The 27,359-nt window shown below is 48.0% G+C and overlaps 1 protein-coding gene across 2 annotated transcripts in view; it reads right to left on the bottom strand.

The window, feature by feature from the left end:
• The window catches only part of CAMK1G (calcium/calmodulin dependent protein kinase IG), a 186,198-nt gene extending 159,338 nt beyond the window's left edge, over window positions 1-26,860 (bottom strand). Inside the window, exon 1 of one of the 2 annotated variants that reach the window (XM_069633274.1) lies at window positions 26,512-26,860. The gene's annotated coding sequence lies outside the window, so the exon portion shown is untranslated. Of the gene's footprint in view, window positions 1-19,688; window positions 19,877-26,511 lie in introns of those variants that run through there. The other variant, XM_069633276.1, reaches the window with a different exon arrangement.
• Between the last annotated feature and the right edge of the window lie 499 nt (window positions 26,861-27,359).

Raw genomic sequence — 27,359 nt, 5'->3', positions numbered from 1 at the left:
CATTTCCATTGCAAAATCTAATGGTGTAAAATGGGTCCACTTTGAAAAACATTTGGAGGGCCACTGTTGGTACCCAGTTTATCACTCCATGCCAACCCCTAGAACATCCCTCCATGCCTGGAACTAATTCAACACTTGATGTCACAAAGTGACCTCTCAATAAAAACCAGAGGAACAACAGCTAATTCTGTTCAGAGAACAACCCCTTTAGCCTTATCCAGAATCTGACCAACTTGGTCGATTGCACCTCAACACACATAATCAAAGCATGAAACCTAGGAATTTTATTTGAGCAAATGCATAATTCATCTTTAAAATACCGACCTTAGCCAAAAGCTGTCAACCTAAAGTGCCAGATGTTCAAAAACATCATGCCCGCAGTTGACCTGCTGGTCAAAACCATGACCATCTTGTCTTTTGATGATAGTCGAGGCCTACTACTACAACAATAGCATAGATGCCACCAGGAGCGGAATCACTACAATTACACAGCTCGCCTCAAACCAGGACTGAAAAAGCAAAACCACATCACTGACACCTTGTATCTCAACATGGGCTACAATCTAACTTCAATCAGCTACTCAGGGGAGCCTCATTGGGGAAAACGAATTGTCGTCAAGGGGGTCAAACTCTGGAGCAAACTTGCCTTGGGACAGAACGAGAAGTCAGACCATCCCAACTTCCACAAGAACGCTTTTGGTAGCTAAAAAGTGGAAGATTTGTGACACAAAGTCACTCACCAGGGAGGGCAACCTTCCTCCCATCCGCTCTGTCATTCTTTAAACCCTTCTGTATCCGGGGCACGTTCCCTACAACACTTACTCATGTGTAATTATTATAATGTCACACCTGACATTAAAATGTCCCTCTTCAGTCCCAAGAATGCTTAAGCCCACATTCTGGGGAAAACCCTGCCGTCGCCAATCCAGGGACAAGCAGAAGGAAAATGAACTAAAGACACACATTTGAAGAACAAAAAAAGAAATAACTCGTTGAATAGTGTACCTCTGATTGATAGAAAACTATACCTCTGCTCTGACTCTAAATATGGGACCTTTGTTGGAAACCTTTCCCACATTAGGCCAGTTTTGGGCCACGCAGGCTGCATTCCTTTCCCGCGTTAGGCCAGTTTTGGGCCACACAGGCTGCATTCCCACAGAATTGAAGCCATTCTGTTTTCCTCAACACCACGGATGGAACGATTTTGGTTTTAAGTCTTGAGAGTCACACCAATACCAATTGAAAGCTCGCACAAGCATGTTGCGTCCTGTCATTACGTGCTGCAGGACGATTGAGGAGGCTTCATGGAGTTTATGCAAGTATGCAGAGTGGACACCGAGCTGGAAGCAATGGCGGCACAGTACTGTGGGTATGCGTCTAGGGGGTACAAGTATGGTGCATGGTGGTGGGATGGTAGGGTGCATGGTGGTGGGATGGTAGGGGCATGGTGGTGGATGGTAGAGTGCACGTTGGTGGCATGGTAGGGGTGCCCAGTGGTGGGATGGTAGGGTGCATGGTGGTGGGATGGTAGGGTGCATGGTGGTGGGATGGTAGGGTGCCCGGTGGTGGGATGGTAGGGTGCATGGTGGTGGGATGGTAGGGGTGGCCGGTGGTGGGATGGTAGGGTGCATGGTGGTGGGATGGTAGGGTGTCCGGTGGTGGGATGTTAGGATGTATGGTGGTGGGATGGTAGGGTGCATGGTGGTGAATGGTAGGGTGCATGGTGGTGGATGGTAGGGTGAATGGTGGTGGGATGGTAGGGTGCATGGTGGTGGAATGGTAGGGTGCCCGGTGGTGGGATGGTAGGGTGCATGGTGGTGGGATGGTAGGGGTGGCCGGTGGTGGGATGGTAGGGTGCATGGTGGTGGGATGGTAGGGTGTCCGGTGGTGGGATGTTAGGGTGTATGGTGGTGGGATGGTAGGGTGCATGGTGGTGAATGGTAGGGTGTATGGTGGTGGGATGGTAGGGTGCATGGTGATGGGATGGTAGGGTGCATGGTGGTGGGATGGTAGGGTGCCCAGTGGTGGAATGGTAGGGTACATGGTGGTGGGATGGTAGGGTGCCCGGAGGTGGGATGCAAGGGTGTATGGTGGTGGGATGGTAGGGTGCATGGTGGTGGGATGGTAGGGTGCATGGTGGTGGATGTTAGGATGCATGGTGTTGGAATGATAGGGTGCATGATGGTGGGATGTTAGGGTGCCTGGTGGTGGGATGGTAGGGTGCATGGTGTGGGATGGTAGGGGTGGCCGGTGGTGGGATGGTTGGGTGCATGGTGGTGGGATGGTAGGGTGCCCGGTGGTGGGATGTTAGGGTGTATGGTGGTGGGATGGTAAGGTGCATGGTGGAGGGATGGTAGGATGCATGGTGGTGGATGGTAGGGTGCATGGTGGTGGGATGGTAGGGTGCAGGGTGGTGGATGATAGGGTGCCCGGTGATGGGACGTAGGGTGTATGGTGATGGGATGGTAGGGCTGCCCGGTGGTGCGATTGTTGGGTGCATGGTGGTGGGATGGTAGGGTACCCTGTAGTGGGATGTTAGGGTGTATGATGGTGGGATGGTAGGGTGCATGGTGGTGGTATGGTAGGGTGCATGGTGGTGGATGGTAGGGTGCATGGTGGTGGGATTGTAGAGGTGCCCGGTGTTGGGATGGTTGGGTGCATGGTGGTGGGATGGTAGGGTGCCCGGGGGTGGGATATTAGGGTGTATGGTGGTGGGATGGTAGAGGTGCCCAGTGGTGGGATATTAGGGTGCATGGTGGTGGGATGGTAGGGTGCATGGTGGTGGGATGGTAGGGTGCATGGTGGTGGATGGTAGGGTGCATGGTGGTGGGATGGTAGGGTGCATGGTGGTGGATGGTAGGGTGCATGGTGGTGGGATGGAAGGTGCCTGGTGGTGGGATGGTAGGGTGAATGGTGGTGGGATGGTAGGGGTGCCCGTGGTGGGATGGTTGTGTGCATGGTAGTGGGATGGTAGGGTGCCCGGTGTTGGGATGTTAGGGTGTATGGTGGTGGGATGGTAGGGTGCATGGTGGTGGGATGGTAGGGTGCATGGTGGTGGATGGTAGGGTGCATGGTAGTGGGATGGTAGGGTGCCCGGTGGTGGGATGGCAGGGGTGCCCGGTAGTGGGATGGTTAGGTGCACAGTGGTGAGATGGTAGGGTGCCTGGTGTGGGATGTTAGGGTGTATGGTGGTGGGATGGTAGGGTGCATGGTGTTGGATGGTAGGGTGCATGGTGGTGGATGGTAGGGTGCATTGTGGTGGGATGGTAGGGTGCCCGTGGTGGGATGGTAGGGTGCATGGTGGTGGGATGGTAGGGTGCCCGGTGGTGGGATGTTAGGGTGTATGGTGGTGGGATGGTAGGGTGCATTGTGGTGGGATGGTAGGGTACCTGGTGGTGGGATGGTTGGGTGCATGGTGGTGGGATGGTAGGGTGCATTGTGGTGGGATGGTAGGGTGCCCGTTGGTGGGATGTTAGGGTGTATGGTGGTGGGATGGTAGGGTGCAAGGTGTTGGATGGTAGGGTGCATGGTGGTGGATGGTAGGGTGAATGGTGGTGGGATGGTAGGCCGCATGGTGGTGGGATGGTAGGGAGCCCGTGGTGGGATGGTAGGGTGCATGGTGGTGGGATGGTAGGGGTGCCCAGTGGTGGGATGTTTGGGTGCAGGGTGGTGGGATGGTTGGGTGCATTGTGGTGGGATGGTAGGGTGCCCGGTGGTGGGATGTTAGGATGTATGGTGGTGGGATGGTAGGGTGCATGGTGATGGGAAGGTAGGGTGCATGGTGGTGGATGGTAGGGTGCATGGTGGTGGGATGGTAGGGTGCCCAGTGGTTAGATGGTAGGGTGCATGTTGGTCGGATGGGAGGGGTGCCTGGTGGTGGCATAGTAAGGTGCATGGTGGTGGGATGGTAGGGGTGCCCGGTGGTGGGATGGTTGGGTGCACGGTAGTGGGTTGGTAGGGTGCATGGTGGTGGGGTGGTAGGGTGCATGGTGGTGGGATGGTAGGTTACCCAGTGGTGGGATGGTAGGGTGCATGGTGGTGGGGTGGTATGGTGCCCTGTGGTGGAATGGTAGGGTGAATGGTGCTGGGATGTTAGGGTGCATGGTACCCACAAATCCACCATTTTTTTTATCCTTGCAGGACCTGAAGTATCAAACTGTCTCGACATGAAAATGGCAAAAGCTGCATTATGACAAAACCCAGTGACATAATACAAAAATACCTTGTTTTTATGCAGCACTGTTTCCCATTCATTTGCCACTTCTTAGAGCTATGTTTACCCAAGTTAATGATACTCAGCGGATCCATATTGGAAAGAAGATCTGTTCCAGCCCGTGCAGGATTCAAAACAGGGACCTGCGTTTGAACAAGGATCTCAGCAGAAATTGCCCAACCTGCTGAGCTATTTGACAGGCTAGGGCTTGAGGTGTCCTTTCATAAGCCTGTAGTAAGGGTGCCTCTGACAGGTTCTTAATAGTGGATAATCTGGACGAGGAGAGGCTTCAGAGGAGTTGCTGGCAGGGTAATTAAGGGTATGGAGGTTCTGGTAATGGGAGGAAGTTATGGTCCGGGACAGGAAGTACTACTTTCTTTACACCTGTTTCTCCCTCGTCCTAGGTGAAAGAGGACACCTCTTACCTGCAAATCAACCTGCCATTGTATTCTAATTGTGTGGGGCTAAGTGATTACGGGGGGTGTGGATGTCTCTAACCCTTAACATCCCCAGATAGTGAGTCTTAGCCTCAGTAAAGTGCACATTTCCAGGATGACTCTTTCAGTTTGTCCAGGGTGTAATCCTAGTAGTGTATTCCTTCCCTGCACGTCTGTGTCCCTCGCAGGGTGCCACGGTCACCCAAGTGCTCCTGAGGGAATAATGAGGTGGTCGTTATATCAATACCCTGACCCAAGTACAGAGAACTGCACAGGTGCTCCTGTGAGAAGAGAGAGGCAGTGTTTGGCCTGGAATACTTGCACTATACAGAGTATGACAGATGCTCCTAGAGCACAGAGTGAGAGGCTGTGTATTCACTATACTAGTGGCCTAGAGCACACAGTGAGATGCTGTTTAATCACTATACTAGTGGCCTAGAGCACACAGTGAGATGCTGTTTAATCACTATACTAGTGCTTATACTAGTGCCACTTCATGTGTGCCTTCTCGCCCTTGGGTGCTCCTAGAGCACACAGGGAGATGCTGTGTATTCACTATGCTCCTAGAGCACACTGTGAGATGCTGTTTAATCACTATACTAGTGGCCTAGAGCACACAGTGAGATGCTGTTTAATCACTATACTAGTGCTTAGACTAGTGCCACTTCGTGCGTGCCTTCTTGCCCTCGGGTGCTCCTAGAGCACACAGGGAGATGCTGTTTAATCACTATACTAGTGGCCTAGAGCACACAGGGATATGCTGTTTAATCACTATACTAGTGGCCTAGAGCACACAGTGAGATGCTGTTTAATCACTATACTAGTGGCCTAGAGCACACAGTGAGATGCTATTTAATCACTATACTAGTGGCCTAGAGCACACAGCGAGATGCTGTTTAATCACTATACTAGTGGCCTAGAGAACACAGTGAGATGCTGTTTAATCACTGTACTAATGGCCTAGAGCACACAGTGAGATGCTGTTTAATCACTATACTAGTGGCCTAGAGCATACAGGGAGATGCTGTTTAATCACTATTCTAGTGCCTATACTAGTGCCACTTCATGCATGCCTTCACGTCCTCCGGTGCTCCTAGAGCACACAGTGAGATGCTGTTTAATCACTATACTAGTGGCCTACAGCACACAGGGAGATGCTGTTTGATCACTATACTAGTCTCCTAGAGCACACAGTGAGATGCTGTTTAATCACTATACTAGTCTCCTAGAGCACACAGTGAGATGCTGTGTATTCACTATACTAGTGCCTATACTAGTGCCACGTCATGCGTGCCTTATCACCCTCGGGTGCTCCTAGACCACAAAGGGAGATGCTGTTTAATCACTATGCTCCTAGAGCACACAGGGAGATGCTGTTTAATCACTATGCTCCTAGAGTACACAGGGAGATGCTGTTTAATCACTATACTAGTGGCCTAGAGCATACAGGGAGATGCTGTTTAATCACTGTGCTCCTAGAGCACACAGGGAGATGCTGTTTAATCACCATGCTCCTAGAGCACACAGGGAGATGCTGTTTAATCACTATACTAGTGGCCTAAAGCACACAGTGAGATGCTGTTTAATCACTATACTAGTGGCCTAGTGCATACAGGGAGAAGCTGTTTAATCACTATTCTAGTGCCTATACTAGTGCCACTTCATGCGTGCCTTCTCGCCCTCGGGTGCTCCTAGAGCACACAGGGAGATGCTGTTTAATCACTATACTAGTGGCCTAGAGCACACAGGGAGATGCTGTTTAATCACTATACTAGTGGCCTAGAGCACACAGTGAAATGCTGTTTAATCACTATACTAGTGGCCTAGAGCATACCGGGAGATTTTTTTTAATAACTATACTAGTGGCCTAGAGCACACAGTGAGATGCTGTTTAATCACTATACTAGTGGCCTAGAGCATACAGGGAGAAGCTGTTCAATCACTATTCTAGTGCCTATACTAGTGCCACTTCATGCGTGTCTTCTCGCCCTCGGGTGCTCCTAAAGCACACAGGGAGATGCTGTTTAATCACTATACTAGTGGCCTAGAGCACACAGGGAGATGCTGTTTAATCAATATACTAGTGGCCTAGAGCACACAGTGAGATGCTGTTTAATCACTATACTAGTGGCCTAGAGCATACAGGGAGAAGCTGTTTAATCACTATTCTAGTGCCTATACTAGTGCCACTTCATGCGTGCCTTCTCGCCCTCGGGTGCTCCTAGAGCACACAGGGAGATGCTGTTTAATCACTATACTAGTGCCTAGAGCACACAGTGAGATGCTGTTTAATCACTATACTAGTGGCCTAGAGCACACAGTGAGATGCTGTTTAATCACTATTCTAGTGCCTATACTAGTGCCACTTCATGCGTGCCTTCGCACTCTCGGGTGCTCCTAGAGCACACAGGGAGATGCTGTTTAATCACTATACTAGTGGCCTAGAGCACACGTTGAGATGCTGTTTAACCACTATACTAGTGGCCTAGAGCACACAGTGAGATGCTGTTTAATCACTATATTAGTGGCCTAGAGCACACAGTGAGATGCTGTTTAATCACTATACTAGTGGCCTAGAGCACACAGTGAGATGCTGTTTAATCACTATACTAGTGGCCTAGAGCACACAGGGAGATGCTGTTTAATCACTATACTAGTGGCCTTGCTGTTTAATCACTATACTAATGGCCTAGAGCATACAGGGAGAAGCTGTTTAATCACTATACTAGTGGCCTAGAGCATACAGGGAGAAGCTGTTTAATCACTATTCTAGTGCCTATACTAGTGCCACTTCATGCGTGCCTTCTCGCCCTCGGGTGCTCCTAGAGCACACAGGGAGATGCTGTTTAATCACTATACTAGTGCCTAGAGCACACAGTGAGATGCTGTTTAATCACTATACTAGTGGCCTAGAGCACACAGTGAGATGCTGTTTAATCACTATTCTAGTGCCTATACTAGTGCCACTTCATGCGTGCCTTCGCACCCTCGGGTGCTCCTAGAGCACACAGGGAGATGCTGTTTAATCACTATACTAGTGGCCTAGAGCACACGTTGAGATGCTGTTTAACCACTATACTAGTGGCCTAGAGCACACAGTGAGATGCTGTTTAATCACTATATTAGTGGCCTAGAGCACACAGTGAGATGCTGTTTAATCACTATACTAGTGGCCTAGAGCACACAGTGAGATGCTATTTAATCACTATACTAGTGGCCTAGAGCACACAGCGAGATGCTGTTTAATCACTATACTAGTGGCCTAGAGAACACAGTGAGATGCTGTTTAATCACTGTACTAATGGCCTAGAGCACACAGTGAGATGCTGTTTAATCACTATACTAGTGGCCTAGAGCATACAGGGAGATGCTGTTTAATCACTATTCTAGTGCCTATACTAGTGCCACTTCATGCATGCCTTCACGTCCTCCGGTGCTCCTAGAGCACACAGTGAGATGCTGTTTAATCACTATACTAGTGGCCTACAGCACACAGGGAGATGCTGTTTGATCACTATACTAGTCTCCTAGAGCACACAGTGAGATGCTGTTTAATCACTATACTAGTCTCCTAGAGCACACAGTGAGATGCTGTGTATTCACTATACTAGTGCCTATACTAGTGCCACGTCATGCGTGCCTTATCACCCTCGGGTGCTCCTAGACCACAAAGGGAGATGCTGTTTAATCACTATGCTCCTAGAGCACACAGGGAGATGCTGTTTAATCACTATGCTGCTAGAGTACACAGGGAGATGCTGTTTAATCAGTATACTAGTGGCCTGGAGCATACAGGGAGATGCTGTGTAATCACTGTGCTCCTAGAGCACACAGGGAGATGCTGTTTAATCACCATGCTCCTAGAGCACACAGGGAGATGCTGTTTAATGACTATACTAGTGGCCTAAAGCACACAGTGAGATGCTGTTTAATCACTATACTAGTGGCCTAGTGCATACAGGGAGAAGCTGTTTAATCACTATTCTAGTGCCTATACTAGTGCCACTTCATGCGTGCCTTCTCGCCCTCGGGTGCTCCTAGAGCACACAGGGAGATGCTGTTTAATCACTATACTAGTGGCCTAGAGCACACAGTGAAATGCTGTTTAATCACTATACTAGTGGCCTAGAGCATACCGGGAGATTTTTTTTAATAACTATACTAGTGGCCTAGAGCACACAGTGAGATGCTGTTTAATCACTATACTAGTGGCCTAGAGCATACAGGGAGAAGCTGTTTAATCACTATTCTAGTGCCTATACTAGTGCCACTTCATGCGTGTCTTCTCGCCCTCGGGTGCTCCTAAAGCACACAGGGAGATGCTGTTTAATCACTATACTAGTGGCCTAGAGCACACAGGGAGATGCTGTTTAATCAATATACTAGTGGCCTAGAGCACACAGTGAGATGCTGTTTAATCACTATACTAGTGGCCTAGAGCATACAGGGAGAAGCTGTTTAATCACTATTCTAGTGCCTATACTAGTGCCACTTCATGCGTGCCTTCTCGCCCTCGGGTGCTCCTAGAGCACACAGGGAGATGCTGTTTAATCACTATACTAGTGCCTAGAGCACACAGTGAGATGCTGTTTAATCACTATACTAGTGGCCTAGAGCACACAGTGAGATGCTGTTTAATCACTATGCTAGTGCCTATACTAGTGCCACTTCATGCGTGCCTTCGCACCCTCGGGTGCTCCTAGAGCACACAGGGAGATGCTGTTTAATCACTATACTAGTGGCCTAGACCACACGTTGAGATGCTGTTTAACCACTATACTAGTGGCCTAGAGCACACAGTGAGATGCTGTTTAATCACTATATTAGTGGCCTAGAGCACACAGTGAGATGCTGTTTAATCACTATACTAGTGGCCTAGAGCACACAGTGAGATGCTGTTTAATCACTATACTAGTGGCCTAGAGCACACAGGGAGATGCTGTTTAATCACTATACTAGTGGCCTTGCTGTTTAATCACTATACTAGTGGCCTAGAGCATACAGGGAGAAGCTGTTTAATCACTATTCTAGTGCCTATACTAGTGCCACTTCATGCGTGCCTTTGTGCCCTCGGGTGCTCCTAGAGCACACAGGGAGATGCTGTTTAATCACTATACTAGTGGCCTAGAGCACACAGTGAGATGCTGTTTAATCACTATACTAGTGGCCTAGGGCACACAGTGAGATGCTGTTTAATCACTATACTAGTGGCCTAGAGCACACAGTGAGATGCTGTTTAATCACTATACTAGTGGCCTGGAGCACATAGGGAGATGTTGTTTAATCACTATACTAGTGGCCTAGAGCACACAGTGAGATGCTGTTTAATCACTATACTAGTGGCTTAGAGCACACAGTGAGATGCTGTTTAATCACTATACTAGTGGCCTAGAGCATACAGGGAAATGCTGTTTAATCACTACACTAGTGCCACTTCATGCGTGCCTTCTCGGGTGCTCCTGCCAGAAAGTGGGGGTGTTTCCTTAACGTGCTACTATATCTCTTTGCATATCTCCCCCTCACGGTCTCTCTCTTTCCATGTCTATTTTAATTATTTCAATCTCACTCAGTCTGTTTCTTTTGTCTGACTCTCTCTCTTTGTGCCTCTCTGCTTCTCTCTCTCTCTCTCTCTCTCCCTCTCTCTATCATTGCACATTCCCCTCTGTGTCTCTCTCTCTCTGTCTAGCTGTTCCTCCATTTGTCTCTTTCTGTATGTCTCTCTCGTTCTCCCTCTTTGTCCATTTCTCTCTTTCTCTCCCTGTCTCCATCTTTGCATATCTCCTTCTAGCTGTATCTTGCTCTCTTTCTCACTCTCTTTCACTCTCCCTGTTCTTGCTGTCTATGTTTGTCTTTTTCTCTCTCCTTGTCTCTCTCTCCTTGCCTTTCTCCACTCTCATCTCTCTCCATCTATCTCTCTTTCCTTTTTCTCGTGTTCTCTGTTTCTCTTTGCCTCTCCCTCCTTGTCTCTCTACTTATTTCTCCCCATGTGTGTCTCTCGCTACCTTCTTTTTCTTGCTCTCTCTCTGTTTCCATTTGTTACTCCCTCTTTTTCTCACACTCTGTCTCCTTTCCCTTCTCTACGTATTTCTCTCCATGTGTATCTCTCTCTCCCCCTCTCCCTCTTTCTCTCCTTTTTCTCGCTCTCTCTAGTTCTCCTTGTCTCTACCCTCCTTGTCTCACACACTCTCTCCTTGCCCTTCTCTACTTTTCTCTCTCCATGTGTATCTCTCTCTCGCCCTGTCTGTTTCTCCTTCTCACTCCCTCCTTGTCTCACACTCTCTCACCTTGTCCTTCTCGACTTATCTCTCTCTCTCTCTCCCTCTCTCCTTTTTCTCACTGTTTCTCTTTGTTGCTCCCTTCTTGACTCACACTCTGTGTCCTTGCCCTTCTCTACCTATTTCTATCATGTTCATCTATCTCTCCCTTTTCTCGCTCTCTCTATTTCTCTTTGTCGCTCCCTCCTTGTCTCACACTCTCTCTCCTTGCCCTTCTATACTTTATTCTCTCCATCACACACTCTGCCTCTTGTTTTCCGGCTTTTTTACTCTGGCTATTGCACTCTCTCCTGCACTCTGCCTCTTGCACTCTGTCTTTCACACACTATTGCTGATAATCTGTATCTGTTCAAACACGCGCTCCTCTTGTCAACATCTACGTTGCCCACTTTGTCTCCCTACACATGCCTTATTGGGCGAGTCGCATCATGTCAATCAACGCCACCAAACACCAAAACTATTGGCTGCGGCCATGCAAGCTTCTTTTTATACGTAAACGCCACAGTTATGAACTATAACACCTACAGCAAACATTCACGCGCTCGCCTTGGAAGCAAGATGACGCGGAGCAACACAGGTTCGATACCCGGGTCCGCGCTTAGAAACCTCTCGGTAAGGCGCGCGTTATAAATAACCCATTACAATTCGAATTCTTGAGTGTTATGTCCATGTTGTATTGTGCGCCGGCTTTGTTAGCAGAATAATGCAACATTTTGTGACAGGCTGCGTTATCTGATAAGGATGGCTGGAGCTAGCACTGCACGTGCACCTTGGCTAGCCTTGCAGGGCCTGCTTGCTGCTGCCATCACCTGGGGAAGCTTGGAGCTGGCCCAGAGGCGGCTGCCATACACTGCACTCATGGCTATTTCAGGTGCAGGGGGGTGCTTTCTAAGTCGGTGGCACTTAACTCCATGGCTATTTACGCCCAGAGCTGGAATCAGTGTTGGCTAAATTAGGGTGTTGGTCCTGTCTGACTCCAGTGCTATTTCTGGGCGGGATTAAGGGCTGTTCCTATAATTATAGAGAGAGAGGTGGTATTTAACTCTGGGGTATTCAAGGCAAGGATTACAGGTAGTATGCTAATAGGACAGTCGAGGGTGGTAGTTAAGCAGGGCGCTCTTTATGGCCAGCGTTATATAAGGCGACTTTGGTGGTTAGTCTCCAGTGCTATTATAGGGTGGGTTTTGGATTAATAGGAGGGGGTGGGTTTACCTAGACGGTGAATGTGACTTCATGGAGGAATTAAAGGTGAGACTGTAATCTGGGTGATTGGGGAGTTCTAAAGTGGGTTCAGACGTGGCGTTCCGACAGGAGGGAGGAGTGTGGAGGTCACATCCCGGTGGCGAGCAACGTCAAAGTCACGGTGATTATGAAGATGGTAGCGTGGAAATTCCACTTAAATTTTAAGGATATCAGTAGCTTTTATTTCATCTGGTGGGCTTGCTTGATCAATTGATGTATGTGTTTCATGCAATAAACTGAACATTTTGTAGATGGCAACCAGTCGTGTCATCTTCAGCATTGGCCGTTGAAGACCTTGACGTCCAAATTATCAGGGACAATCTGCTAAGTATTTTGCAAACAGATAAAATATATACCACTGTAAAAAAGGACAAGATGACCAGAAAGCGTTTATCACTGGTATATAGTATGATTTCTTTTCGCTCTGAAGCATATTTAGAAACTATTTCAGGAATTTGTGTTTTGGGAGCATAGCTCAGGGGCAACGCACTCGCCTTGGAAGCAAGAGATGCTGAGCAACACCCAGTCCGCGCTTAGAACCCTCTGGGTATTAAGCGCGTTATAAATAACCATTTAAATTAATTAAAAGTTTCATTTGAATTGCTGCTTGTAGCACCCTGTATGAAGGCCGGGGAGTACAGACAGGGGGTGTGATATGAGGAGGGAGACACAGCTTGTGGGCGTTCTTTTGTCTTTGCCCACCCAGGGCTGTGATCATTCTATAGCCTTTCGATAACAAATGCTGAGAGCTTATTAAATTAATCCGAGCCTCCTGGTTCTCACTAGGAAATGTTGATTGACACAAATTGTAAAAAGAATAGAAAATGTAATTTCCCATTCCATTAATCGCCGTTTTAATGAGGGAAATTCCTACTTGAGTTAGCCCCGCCCCTTTCCGGAGAATCCTGCACTTGTTTCGATTTCAACCATTCTCATTGGTGCCCTGAGTTGGCAATATTTTAGTCACAGCGGCAAAGCATCACGTGTGTCTTGCATCAATCATGAGTAATACAAGTGTGTCCTTGATCAATTTCCACTGGGATTTCACCTGGATATTGGCACTGAATTGACAATGGGGGTCATTCCGAGTATGGCTGCCTCCCATGCCGGTACCGAGTCCGGTGTTGTTCCATGGGGACTTACCGTTCCATTCCGACCCTGGAGGGACCGGTAAGTCCCCATTGAACAAACCATTACCCATTCCCATTTGAGCCCCCATAGGGCTCAATGGGATTGGGGGGGGCGCAAATAACGGGCTCGCGAATGGCAAGCCCATTATTTGCACCCTGGTCCCTTAGCGGGACCCGTAAAGGACATGTGGTCCGACCACACGTCCCTTATGGTTCCCGCTAAGGGACCTCGGAATTGGGCGGTAGGGGATTACCGGCACCGGTCTCCTTACCGGTGCCAGTAATCCCCTACCGCCCACCTCAGAATGACCCCCAATGACTTTGCAGGGGACAATCAGAAGGCTTGTGGATGATAGTGGAAGGAGGGCTCTGATAATACTCCACCACTCAGCGCTATTCGACACTGGTGATCATTCCATTCTCATTAACCACGGGTAGAAGTTTGATGTCACCAATCTAGGCCTTAACCATATTCAATTCTACCTGGCAAATCGCTCACAGTGAATCTTAATACAGGAATATCAGTATGCAGTGATTATGTAGAATCCTAAAAAACTAATCCAATAACAACGAATCCAAAATAACGAATTCCAAAATAACGAATTTGTAAAAAATAAAAAAAAAAGTGGTTGGGAGTGGGAATAGTGGTTTTGGTGGTGGTGGAAAAATATTAGGAACAGAAAAAGGGCTGGCTTTTGGAGGTAATCCCCCCAAAAATAACAAAAAAAGGAATTGGTTATTTTGGAATTTGCTATTTTGGTATTAGTTGTAATTGTAAGCGTATGTAACCGGAATATCACGTGTGGCGTTCCCCGCGGCGCGCTCCTTTTGATCAATCATTACGTACAATCATTATCCAAAGTGTTACATGTACATGGCACGGGTACTTATATAAAGGAAGATGGTATTCACGTGTATGGCTGAAAAGGCAAACTTTTTCTGATGTATGACACAGACACAGAATTGAACAGAGGCCAATCGTTTGGAATTCAAAGCAGCGAAACCGAAGTTATGGTCTGTGCCCCTTTAGAGATAAGATGAAACGCAGCATTCTGGCCCACTACCGTGGGACCCACCAGCCCCGATGCCAAGGGTCAGTAAATACGATAATGCAAACATCTTTCTTCAAACCGGACACCTTCCAAACATTGCTTCATCTAGTCTAAGCCCGCAACATTTCACCACCCACAGTGGTTTCCATGCAGCAAGACCATATGGAGATCACCCAATATGTACTGGCCTAACAAAACAGTTGATCAATACATTACAGCGAGTACAGAATGCAGCAGCAACTTTAATTCCTAAATGACCAAACAAATCGAATAATATCCCAGTTTCTCCACAACTTAGTTGGTTTCCTGTGGAACAGCCCATGGAGTTTACATTTCTTTGCCTGGGACAAAAAAAAGCTTTTTTTACCAAATAGTCATTCCTCGTAAAAGGGACATTTGTATTCTTCGTCAAGAAGCTAAGTGATGGCTGTGAATGTCGCAAAAGCACTGTGAAAAAATGAGGGGACACATCATTTTCATTAATGCCGGTAAGATAGCTCAGCGGGTTGAGCGCTCTCTGCTGCAATCTATGTGTGATCTGCAGGTCGAAGGGTCAAATCCCTGCAAGGCCAACCAAGCCTTTTTATCCTTCCGAGGTCGATAAATGAGTACCGAATTCAGTTGGGATGATAAATGTATGGAAATATGTTCTCTGTAACGCGCTTTGGCTTAAGGCGCTATATAAATAACAAATCATATTCATTATCATTAATGGCCCCCAAAACTGTGGAAAACTATCCAACAATCTCTGTCGAAGACGGATAATCAGGTAACAATAGCTTATCAATTCAAGCAGAAAGTTTTGATATGTTATTACCTTTACTGCTTTATAAAGACAGATCTTAGAAGATTTGATATCCCCACAATTGTCCTTACGTGGAACCACAGTGCACCCGATGTGTGCAAGAATGCATTTTACAAAGTTTTATAATGACATAACATTAATTAACATCAAATGTATTCAGTCCCTAACGTCGTCCGAGACGCATGGACCAATCCTCAGAACCACTGTCCAGCACTGAGACAAAGATTCTTGATCCCAAGCCGCCTTGTAGGCTGGTCTGCAGCCATCCGTCCAGCATTGCTTGGCGAACGGCCTGCCTCCTGATACCCGCAGCTGTCTCCCGTCTGGAACGCTGTCGCAGGAGCTGCAAAGCACCCTGAAACTGACTCAACCCTGATGAGTACCAAGAACATCTACAGCACACGGTGCATTGTGGTTCTGTCCCCCTGGTCCTTCTCCGAAGGCCCCTAGTGTATTTTTGCCGTGTTGCAACTAACCAACGATCCACGACCTTGCAGAGATAAGCCTGCCGTTCCGTCCACGATACCAAAATTGGGCAAGGAGTTTTATGGTTGACTTGTGCTTCCAATCTGTTCAGATCCCTTCTTTTGTACTAGAGGTGTGGGGCTGATTGATGGTTTAGCGACAATGCTTGCATATATTGCATTGGCACACCATAGAGAGAGACACACACACAAACACACACACCACACACACACACAGTACACCATAAAAATCCTCACTAGAGAAGAGGTGTATGGATAACACCCAGGAGTTAAAAAAAACAAAACAGGAATGTTCTCCAAATTTACTATTTACAGCACAAAACAGAAAAAGGCAAATTGCTGCCAACATGTTGCACAAGCTGCCTTGTTGAAGCGCCACTGGGCCCTCAGCCGTGCTTGGCATTCTCTGACACAATAAACAGTCACAGTTGGACAATATTGTGGTCTCTGTGTACTCTCGTAGGGACCCTTCATGGTCCCTCCTTCTCATTCTGTGTGGACTCCGTGCCAGAGCACAACACAGGGCATCACTCCGCCTCCTTGGGGTGCTGAAGGCAGATGCCTGCTTTTTCTTTTTTCTAAACCAAAGTACTGACACCTGCAAGCAGCCCGTGTAACCCTGCTACACAGGCTGCCTGGTGTCTCTGCACTCTAACAGGAGGTGGGCTGGACTGGCCAGCTCTCCTTTTGTTTTTCATTAAATAGTCATCACGCAGCATGAAGCACCTTGGCTTCACGCTGTGTGATGACTTTACTCAAAAACAAAAGGAGAGCTGGGCAGTCCAGCCCTCCTCCTGTTTATGAGTACAGCGGCTACAGCAGCAGGCAGGCCTTTCATTCAAGGAGCCCGTGGTTAGAGCATTGCTTACCACGCAGCTTCTTGAATGAAAGGTCTGCCGGCTGCGTGCTAGAGCTGGGGCACACTGGTGCCACACCTTTGGTGCACCCAGCCCCTTCTTTTGTTTAAAAGGAGGAGCTGGGAGCATCAAAGGTAATAAAGCCAGTGTGCCCCAACTCTACTTCTATTACCAGCCCCTCCTTTGGTTAGGTGGGGTCTCTTAAGAAGGTGTGGTCTAAGTACACCCGTACTTAGGCCGCACCCCTAAAAAAAGTCCCACCTTGATTTCTCATCCCACTTAAAGCACTGTCTCCAACCCCCCTCAACCCCACCTCATTTACCTTGTGCTGCAGCGTCCCTCATAGGCGCCAGAAACACTAGGGTTTCGGGAGCATCACAGATCAGGCAATGGCCGCCATTTATATATTGATTTCATTTTTTGATAGCGCCCAGACCTGGAAGTATCACAGCATCATGGAAAGGGAGAAGGGGCTGCCTGTAGTTCCCTTCTCCTCGATCCATGGCTGCCATCTTGATTTGTAGTTTTTATCTCAAGCTGAAAAACAACAAACACGTTGTTTCTCAACTTGAGATAAAAACACTATTAGTACCTCAGTACAATGTGCCAGGGTACTAATAGCAATATGACCCTCCCAGGGGGGGGCATTACTGGTCAGGTAAATTTGTTTAAGATGTTTCTTTTTTAATAATATAAATAATAATAATAATGTATTCATGTTTTAGTTCAAATCAGAACTTTTCATAAAATGAACATACATTAATATCACATGAGTTAGACAATCACAATAAAATGAGTACAGTCCATACTTATTGCAAGACAAAACAGTATCATTAGTGACATATAAAGAATGACAGTTAATCACAATCAGCAGAATTCAACTACACGATACTAACACAGCACCTGGTTTCAGGCCCTCATATAGTGCATACAATATGTCTTAATGGGCATCGTCTAGCTTACAGGCATGAGAGCTGAGACACTTCCTAACAGCACTTCAATTTTTGTCCATACCCAATAAAGTGCCATGTGGGTGGTTTTCGAGTCTGTGTTGAGGCAATAGTCCCAAAAGTCCATAGTCGTGGACTAGTTTCCCAAGAGAGGTCATATACAACGGCCCCAATGCAGGACATCCAGTAAAGACATGTCTTGCAGTCTCTGCATTAGTGGGACATCAGCAAATCCGACAATAGCTCTCTTCTTCCAGTGAACCCTAGCTGGCTGCCCAAATGGTGCGCAGTGGTCAGAGATTACAGCGCAACGTGATGCGCACCTCTCAGACTCTGCGGTGGGGACACTGAACACAGTACCCCTGGGGGTTTCCGAAAGTGTGAGTCACAGTCTTTACTGATGAATGACCTTTTAGGTTTGTCAGATGGGGGTGACATGATATATGATTGGTTCTTTATAACGGGCATACGACCCAGAGGTTTCTAAGCGCGGACCCATGGATCGAACCTGTGTTACTTCGTGTCGTTTTGCTTCCAAGGCGAGTACGTTGCCCCCGAGCTATCCTCCCGAGGTATAATTCCAACACCAGTTCCACCTGTTGAGTTTACTTCAAAACACCCCTTTTACTGTCTCAGAGTGTTTGCAGCGGACTGGGTCCGGGTGCCATTGCATTAGATAAAACTGCTCATTATTTAATTTCATGTATTTTGAGCCTCACAATAAAGGGCCCTTGTGCAAACTACTACCCAGCACCGCTAACATTGGACACTGCGGGGTTAACAGAGATGTTATGTGCAGTACTCTTCTTCTTAACGCCATGCCAGTCAAAGAGATCAAACCTAGTTCTAGGCATCAGTATTCCATTGGCGTCGATCTCGGCAGCCCCAACACACTTCGCCAGTAGTGCCCCTCCAATCTGTTTAGCCAACTTAAATCGAGCATTGCTAGGCCGCCGGCCCATTTAGGACAGATGGACAGAACCACTGTTGCGCGAGAATCCCTACCAAGCGTTAGGTACCCCGCGTGCTGGCTGACAAGTGTACGGCACAGGACACCCAGCTGCTAGGCTTTCCACGTTTTCAGGTGTATGCGGTTAGAATAACGGGCATCATTTGAAATAGTGACGCCCATATATTTATAGGAGTTCGCGTATTGAATCACTCCCAGAGTTGTGGGCATAACGGGACAATTGATTTTCCGTGGCGAGAATAACATGATTTTCGTATTACTTACATCTACAATGTTTCAATCAGGACTTTTTAAGATATAGCCACTTTGGTTCATCCGGTATTTTTGAGTACTTTCAAATAATATTGTCGTGCTTCAAAATCAAACATTCAAAAGTAAGTGCCCCAAGAACTGGCGAAGAATGTGGCCAAGCGCACACATTACAGCCTCGTCTCAAATCCCGGCACAGCCACTTAACTGTAGTGTGTGATCTTGGGCAAGGCATTCATTCTCAGAGTGCCTAACCTGTTAACACTGCCCCTACCAAAATTGTGATTTAGTTGTCACGATATACGCTTCAGCAAAGCTGCATCCATATATAAAATGATATTGACCATAGACACAATGGACACCGCAGTGTCATTTATTTCCTGACTCACTCAAGGCAACACCAGTGCAAAGCAGGGCCTTCTACTGATCTGAGTCCGTGCGGGGACGTGCCCCTTCCTGGTGGTACCTTGTGAGACATGTCGTGTGGTGAAGCCATGTTGTGCATGCCTGCCTCGCTGCGTCCTTTCTCACTCCTGTAGTAGCCATGCTTGAGAGCCCTTATACATTCTGTGGGGGCATCGGCCGATCTGAGAAGGTGGGCAGGAAGGAGGGTGATATAATAGAGGAAACAGGGAGGCACTGTGTGTTCGCATCAGACCTGCCCCTGTGAGTGGGGGCTGGACTCGCATTGCGCCCTTGCGTGGCCTCTCTGCTGAGAGTGACAGAGGGGCCCATGCTGTGGTCATTCTGGCAAAACGAAGTGTAAAAGGACACAGACTCCCCTTTCTCCGGGTAGTCTTCCTAGTCACGTTTAAACCACTTGAATGAGGGAGAAAGCAAAGTAGTCGATGGTGGAAATTAGAGCAGTTTCCTCAATAGCAGCGACGCAAAATGACCCCCACGTGTCGCCATATGCGTGTTCCCTCCCAATACAGTCCGGGTTAGATGCCACATTCTCAAAATACTGAAACAGGTTTCATTTGGTCACGAGAATGACTGTGCAACGTCCTCACCCCCACTTACCTCCACACGCCCCCCCCTAGAATTTCAGGGTATCCTACCCCTCCGCTTGCTTTTGTGAGTGTCTTCGTTTTGTTCTTTTCGTCTTGGATCGAACTTTAACATCTTTCAATATTTTTCATGTTTTCTCTGTCTCTCTCCCCTCCAATGTTTCTCCATTATCTCTCGTTACCCCTTAGCTGCTCTCATCCTCGCCTTTCCCCTGTCCAGCTGTCTCCCTCTCCCTTCTCTCTATCTGAATCTCCCTCTCACTCTTTCAAGAACATCCCGTTACCTCGCTCCCTCCTCCACGCCGCCATTTCCTCACAGGCTCGTTTAATCTCGACTCTCTCCTGTCTCTATAGTTTTCACACACTCATTCCATCTCTCTCTCTCTCTCCCTCTGTCTCTCTATCTCACTCTCTCTTCCTTTCTCTCTCTCTGCTTATATCTCCCTCGCATTCTGTCTCTCTCTCTCTCTCTCTCTCTCTTTCTCTTTCTCTCTCTCTCTCTCTCTGTCTCTCTATCTCACTCTCTCTCCCTTTCTCTCTCTCTGCTTATATCTCCCTCACACTCTGTCTGCCTCTCTCTCTCTCCCTCTGTCTCTCTATCTCACTCTCTCTCCCTTTCTCTCTCTCTGCTTATATCTCCCTCGCACTCTGTCTGCCTCTCACTCTCTCTCTCTCTCCCTCTCTCTCTCTGTCTCTCTCTCTTTCTCTCTCGTTCTGCCTCTCTCTCTCTCTCTCTCTCTCTGTCTCTCTATCTCACTCTCTCTTCATTTCTCTCTCTCTGCTTATATCTCCCTCACACTCTGTCTGCCTCTCTCTCTCTCCCTCTGTCTCTCTATCTCACTCTCTCTTCCTTTCTCTCTCTCTGCTTATATCTCCCTCACACTCTGTCTGCCTCTCTCTCTCTCTCCCTCTGTCTCTCTATCTCACTCTCTCTTCCTTTCTCTCTCTCTGCTTATATCTCCCTCACACTCTGTCTGCCTCTCTCTCCCTCTGTCTCTCTATCTCACTCTCTCTTCCTTTCCCTCTCTCTGCTTATATCTCCCTCACACTCTGTCTGCCTCTCTCTTTCTCTCTCTCTCTCTCTCTCTCTGTCTCTCTCTTTCTCTCTCGTTCTGCCTCTCTCTCTCTCTCTCTCTCTTGATCTTTGTCTGTCTCGCTCTCTCTCACTTCCTTTGTCTGTCTATCCATCTCTCTCTCCCTGTCTCCACCCACCCCCTCACTTGCTATCTTGTCTCTGTACATGTCTCTTTGTTTATCTCTTTAGGGCTATTTCCACTGTCTCATTTTCTACATCTCTTCCTCAGCCTGATTTTTTCTTCCTCTCATCCTCTCACTCTCTTTATCTTTCTCTCCTCTCATCCTCTCACTCTCTTTATCTTTCTCTCCTCTCATCCTCTCACTCTCTTTATCTTTCTCTCCTCTCATTCTCTCACTCTCTTTATCTTTCTCTCCTCTCATCCTCTCACTCTCTTTATCTTTCTCTCCTCTCATTCTCTCACTCTCTTTATCTTTCTCTCCTCTCATCCTCTCACTCTCTTTATCTTTCTCTCCTCTCATTCTCTCACTCTCTTTATCTTTCTCTCCTCTCATCCTCTCACTCTCTTTATCTTTCTCTCCTCTCATCCTCTCACTCTCTTTATCTTTCTCTCCTCTCATCCTCTCACTCTCTTTATCTTTCTCTCCTCTCATTCTCTCACTCTCTTTATCTTTCTCTCCTCTCATTCTCTCACTCTCTTTATCTTTCTCTCCTCTCATCCTCTCACTCTCTTTATCTTTCTCTCCTCTCATTCTCTCTCTCTATATATATCTATCTACCCTTCTCTCTCTCATTCTCATTCTCTCTTTCTTTCTGTCTCTCTCCCCCTTCTATCTCTCCTCTTCTCACTCCACCTCTCTCTACCCCTTCTCTCTTTCTCATTCTCTCTTTTTCTCTGTATCTTTCTCTCGCGCTCTCCCCTCCATGCTTTCTCCACCTTCTCAGCCCTCTCTCCATTCTCTCTCGCGCACTATTTTCTCTATCACTCTCTCCCCATCTCTCTCCCACTCTGTCCCCCTCTCACTCCTCTCTCTCTGAGCTCTCTCTCTCTCTCTTTATCTCTTGCTCACCATTCTATCTCTCTCTCCCTTCTCTCTCTCCTCTCTCTCCATTCTCTCTCTCTTTCTCTCGGTCACCATTCTCTCTCTTTGTTGCTCTCTCTCCCTTCTCTCGCTTTCTCTCTCTCTACCCTTTACTCTCTCCCTTCTCCCTCTCTCCTCTTCTCTCTCCTCTTCTCTCTTTCTCGCTCTCTCACTCGCTCTCTCTCTCTTTTCTCTCTAACCCCTTCTCTCTATATATATCCCCTCATCTCTCTCCCCTCCTCCATCGTTCCCCTTCTCTCTTTCTCTGTTTTTCACTCTATCTTTCCTTCGCTCTCTGCTCCCTCTCTCTCCCCCTTCTCTCCCCTCGCTCTCCCTTCTCTCACTCACTATCCTCTCTATCACTCTCCCCCCTTCTCTCCCACTCTCTCCCGTCTCCCTCCTCTCTCTCATTTTTCTCCATTCTCCCCCTCTCTATCCCCGTCTCCCTTGATCGTCCTCTCTATCTCTTTCCTTCTTCTGGCATTGCCTCTCCATTCACTGATGTGTCTATGCATTGCACCTCTGCAGCTTCCTACGTGTCTCTGTTAATGGGCCAGGAATTAAATCACATCATGCAGAAGGCACACATAGCCGCAAGATCAGAGACCAGAGTCCCTAGACGCCCTACAGGTCTGCCTCTAGGGGCCCACTTCCGCCCCACTTGACCCCAATGCATCAAGGCACGTGCTATGCAGTCCCCCTCTTTCACTGCCGATCCATTTTCCACCTCTGCAAAATGTCCTCGTGCGTAATGCTCCCTCAGCTCTCCACTGAGTGAGTTGTCATGAGTGACGGCATGCCTTGACACCAGTGCCCTGCACATTCCCACACGTAAATCGAAGAGCTAGTTTCCAGGGACACCAGAATTCTGAGATTTACAATTCTGCAGTCAGCTCTTAACAATCGATCGACCGATAAGCTAGTCAGAGAATCGTTGCCGGAAATCATTCCTCCACCACCGACACACATACGCACGCACACACACACACAAGCACACACACAGATGCTCTCAAAACACCCAACTGTCTCGCACAGATTCCAATGTTCTCTCAAACACTTGTTTGCACCGAGGGCCGGCTGAACAGGTGTGGGTGCCCATTTCAACATAATAGTTAGGCCCCCCTTGCATAGAGCATAAAACAGTTGAGGCACCCATGGGGTGCATACATTATAATGGAGACAAAAAATACAGCTGCGGGTTAATAACCCCTGATTATCACAGGACAGGCAGCCAGCAGGAAGCTGAGACACTATGCCACTGAAAGCTATAAATGCTTCTTTGCTAGGAGGTATCTGATATGCAGCAACCAATGTTAAAAGGCAACAACATGATAACACTTCTGTAGACTTTGAGGGAAGTGACAGCCTGAAGGGCTCCAGCAAACACAGCTTTTAAGGCGAGCACTGCAAAGCACACATTTAAAACCACAGAACTAAAGTAATACAGAAAATAATATATTGCTGTGTCACTAGTATGCTGACTTTCAACATGGGGGCAGTTGCTGGGGTCCCCCCTGAGTCTTGAGGGCCCTTTCATCTGAAAAAGTTGAAAGGCCCTGACGCCCTGTCCCTATAGAAATTCACTAACATTCGAGCGTGCGTGTTACTCACACACAATGTTATCCAGAGACTTTCTAGCACATAGCCACAAACACCCACAGACCTCAGACACGCATTCCTCTGGGTAACTCCACCCCCCACACCCAGGCTTATATCGTAGCACTGGTATCACCAGTCCCACATAGGGGTCCAGCGGCGTCCGTGGCCTCACTGTGCCAGCTACGCCATGCACTACTCACCTCACACCAAATGCCAGCACAACCCAGGTGCCGCCACAAGTTTGCAGCTGCGGTTCTAAGCGCCTCTAAGCACTGCTATTCACCCATTCAGGCACCAGTGAACCAGACACTACACTCCGGTCTGTCCTGTGGCTTGCAGAAACTGCACTTTCAGACAATAGTGCTTCGAAACCAAACTAATGACAGCTGTGTGCAAAATAAATAATCATTTGCATCGATTTGCCTAGATAAACTCTTGGACACAATCGATCTCTGGATCACCAACACACACGCACTCTTGCACCTACGTCCACTCAGGGCCTACTTCACTGAGCATTTTTGCTATTATAAAACGCTTCTGTGAATTAGGTTGTCAGTGTCTCTCTGTCTCGCTCACACGCACACACACATACACACACACAGTGTTCACTAGCACACACACTCTTGCACCTACGTAAACATACTCTGTCGCATATAGACACACACACTCATTGTTCACTAACACACGCACTCTTGGACCTTCGTACTCTTAGGGCCTAATTCCTAGAAGCCTTTTATTATGGTGCAATGCCATTGGAAAATGCTTTATGAATCAGGCCCTTAGTGTCTCTCTGTCACACACACCCATTGTTCACTAATACACCCACACTCTTGCACCTACATACATTGAGGGCCTACTTCACTGAGCATTTTCCAATGGGTTTTGCCATTGTAAAGCACTTCTGTGAATTAGGCCCTTAGTGTCTCTCTGTCACACACACACTCTCTCACACACACACACAAACACACACACACAGTGTTCACTAACACACACACTCTTGCACCGATGTACACTTAAGGCCTCATTCACAGAAATGTTTTATAATGGTGCAATCCCATTGGAAAATGATCTGGGAATCAGGCCCTTAGTGTCTCTCTGCCACACACACATTGTTCACTAACACAGACACTCTTGCACCTACGTACACTTAGTGTCTCTCTGTCAGACACACACACACACACACACACACACTTTGTTCACTAACACACACACACACTCTTGGACCTAAATACACTAAGTGTCTCTCTGTTCCACACACATGCATTGTTCACTAACACACACATACTCTTAAACCTACGTACACTTAGTGTCTGTGTCACACACATATTCTTCACCAACACACATGCACTCTCGCACCTATGTACACTCAGTCTCTCTCTCTCTCTCACACACACACACACACACACACATTGTTCACTAACACAAATGCACTCTTGCACCTACATACACTTAGTGTCTTTCTGTCTCACGCACACGCACACACATTGCTCACTAACACAAATGCACTCTTGCACCTACGTACACTGAGTGTTTCTTGCTCTCACATACACACACATTGTTCACTAACGCACTCTCACTCTTGCACCTACGTTACACTTAGTGCCTGATTCACAGGGTGTTTTCCAAGGGGATTTCAACATTATAAAACGCTTCTGCGAACCTGGCCCTTATTGTCTCTCTGTCTCACACACACATACGTTGTTCACTAACACACTCTAACTCTAGCACCTACATACACTCAGTGTCTCTCGCTCTCACATACCCACACCTGCTCATAATCTCTCACAGATATTTACCTACAGCCTAACATGGTTAAACATACAAACACACACCGGAGCATTCATTCACATGCAGGTGTGAAAACAAACGGGCTCACCCCTGCTATCGGTGGCAGGTTCGAATCCCAGCAAGGTCAACTCAGCCTTTCATCCTTCTGAGGTCGAGAAATGGAGTACCACGCTGTGGGATAATAATGTCATCTGTAGTTTCAGCGCTCTGAGACCCAAGGGTGCGCAGCGCTATATATAAATAGATATTATATATATATATATGTATATACCATTCCCTGTCCTTGAAGCTTGCCGTCAAGATGCCCCTCTCCTGCTAAAGCTGGCACACACCTTTCATTAAAACAACAATTTCAAAGACTGATGCATAGCAACAGAGTAACCTTTTTAGCATTGTAGTATTCCCCATAAACGATTAGTGACGTCATCACACCTCCCCCGTCCGTACTTTGCTTGTGCAGTGCACATAACACTCACGTGACCGAGTAAACCAAGCACCCACTCAAGTCCTTGCATTCCGCATTCAGAGCTAAATCCACGGCGGTGCACGAAAGCGTGCAATGCACCAGTACGACTAACTAGATAAAAGGAGGAGCGCGCTGCAGAACTCGCTCCTCTAGGCTACCAGCCCGGATACAAAAACACCTGTTCCTTAAAACGACACGAACACATCACTCTTACATCACGCATTATCACACCTCGGTCACACCTGGCCCTTCACTCAGCAAGAAACCCACTACATTCCGAGTGTAGACCAGACTGTCACAGCATGATGACACACTAGATAGGACGCTGCTAAATTCGATCGTTCATTCTCATTTTATTCGCAGAACGCCCCTGCTCCACATGCTCTTTGGTCAAGAAGAAGCGCCTTGAGGCGATTCGGTTTTCACACTTCCACAGATACAAGTGTGCTTTGCACGTTCATGGAACTCCCGTGAAGACACTTCCTCCTCGCTCAAATAGAAGTGCTTTATGGCGAGTCCTATGACAGCCCTGCAGGGCATCCATTCACCCATTCAGCCATTCATCCATCCAGTCCAGAGCCCAGGGCACTAGTAAACTTGAAATCAGGCCCACAGTGGCACAGGAGGCGCTGTGCCGTTGTTTCACACGAGCCGGCCAACGCCGACCTCCCGTGGACATTATTTCTCAAGAAATGGTACATAAGGCACACGACAACATCACAAAAAGCACGCAACGGAAAAACACCAAAAGTGTGTATTCCATGCTGCAGCGCCCACCATCAGCCAACACCAAGCTAGCAGGGCTGGTCCCTGCGCCGCCAGCACCGCTGGCAGAATAGCACATCTGTATTTAGGGGTTTCTTACCAAACCGTGAGATCAGGAAACAGGGGGGTCCTCGCTTGCCTCCGGTTCCTCGTCGGCTCCAACAGGTCTGCGGGGATTAACCGCTCCGGCAGTCAGAGATGGCACTGTGCTGCTGGGATGAAAGGAAAGGCGAGCGCGCAGCGGAGCCCCCGACCCCTCCCTCCTCTGCCTAGCTAGCCCTTAAAGGGGAGTGGAGCGCCAAGGCTGCCGAGCGCGGGGCTTCTGGCAGCAGTGTGGAGCTGGCCGTGGCTGACTGCACTCGGGAGAGCCTCGGTGCGATCGGCAGCGTCTCCGAGTGACGGACAAGTGGGCTGCATTGGACGAGTGGGGGTGGGGGAGGTCGCAATCCGCCCCCCCCCTTCCGCCTTCCGCCCAAATGCAGCACCCCTGCCCACAGTACACAGGGGGGCATGCCCTGCTGACATGGTCCACGGGGGGCATTGATAGGGCATTGGCTGTGAGTGAGTGAGCACAGAAGTCGCACTGCTCATCGGTGATGCACTCGATGACGTCATTGGTCCTGCTGTCCGTGATGCCATCCTTAATGGCAGGCGTGAGGTCATGAAAGGTTCTTGAAAGGGGAGAGTTAGTTCCGCAGACAAACGTGGTCATTTTTTAAGGAATGCCCACTCTTGAGAATGTTTAGGAAAGAGAACGTTTTGGTTATAGTATAGTATTTGACTATATGATCTCAGTAGAAGGTCTGCAAACCTGTGGCTCTCCAGATGTTTAGAACTACAAATCCCATGATGCCTTGCCAGTGACTCTGCTGGCAGGTGTTAGGGATATATGTGCAGCAACCATTGATGCAAGGCATTCTTTCTCTCCCCAATCAATGGAGTCCTGTG

Source organism: Ambystoma mexicanum, chromosome 13, assembly GCF_040938575.1.
Source record: "Ambystoma mexicanum isolate Mex_15411 chromosome 13, UKY_AmexF1_1, whole genome shotgun sequence".
Lineage (NCBI taxonomy): Eukaryota > Metazoa > Chordata > Amphibia > Caudata > Ambystomatidae > Ambystoma > Ambystoma mexicanum.
This window is presented reverse-complemented; position numbering and strand designations above follow the sequence as displayed.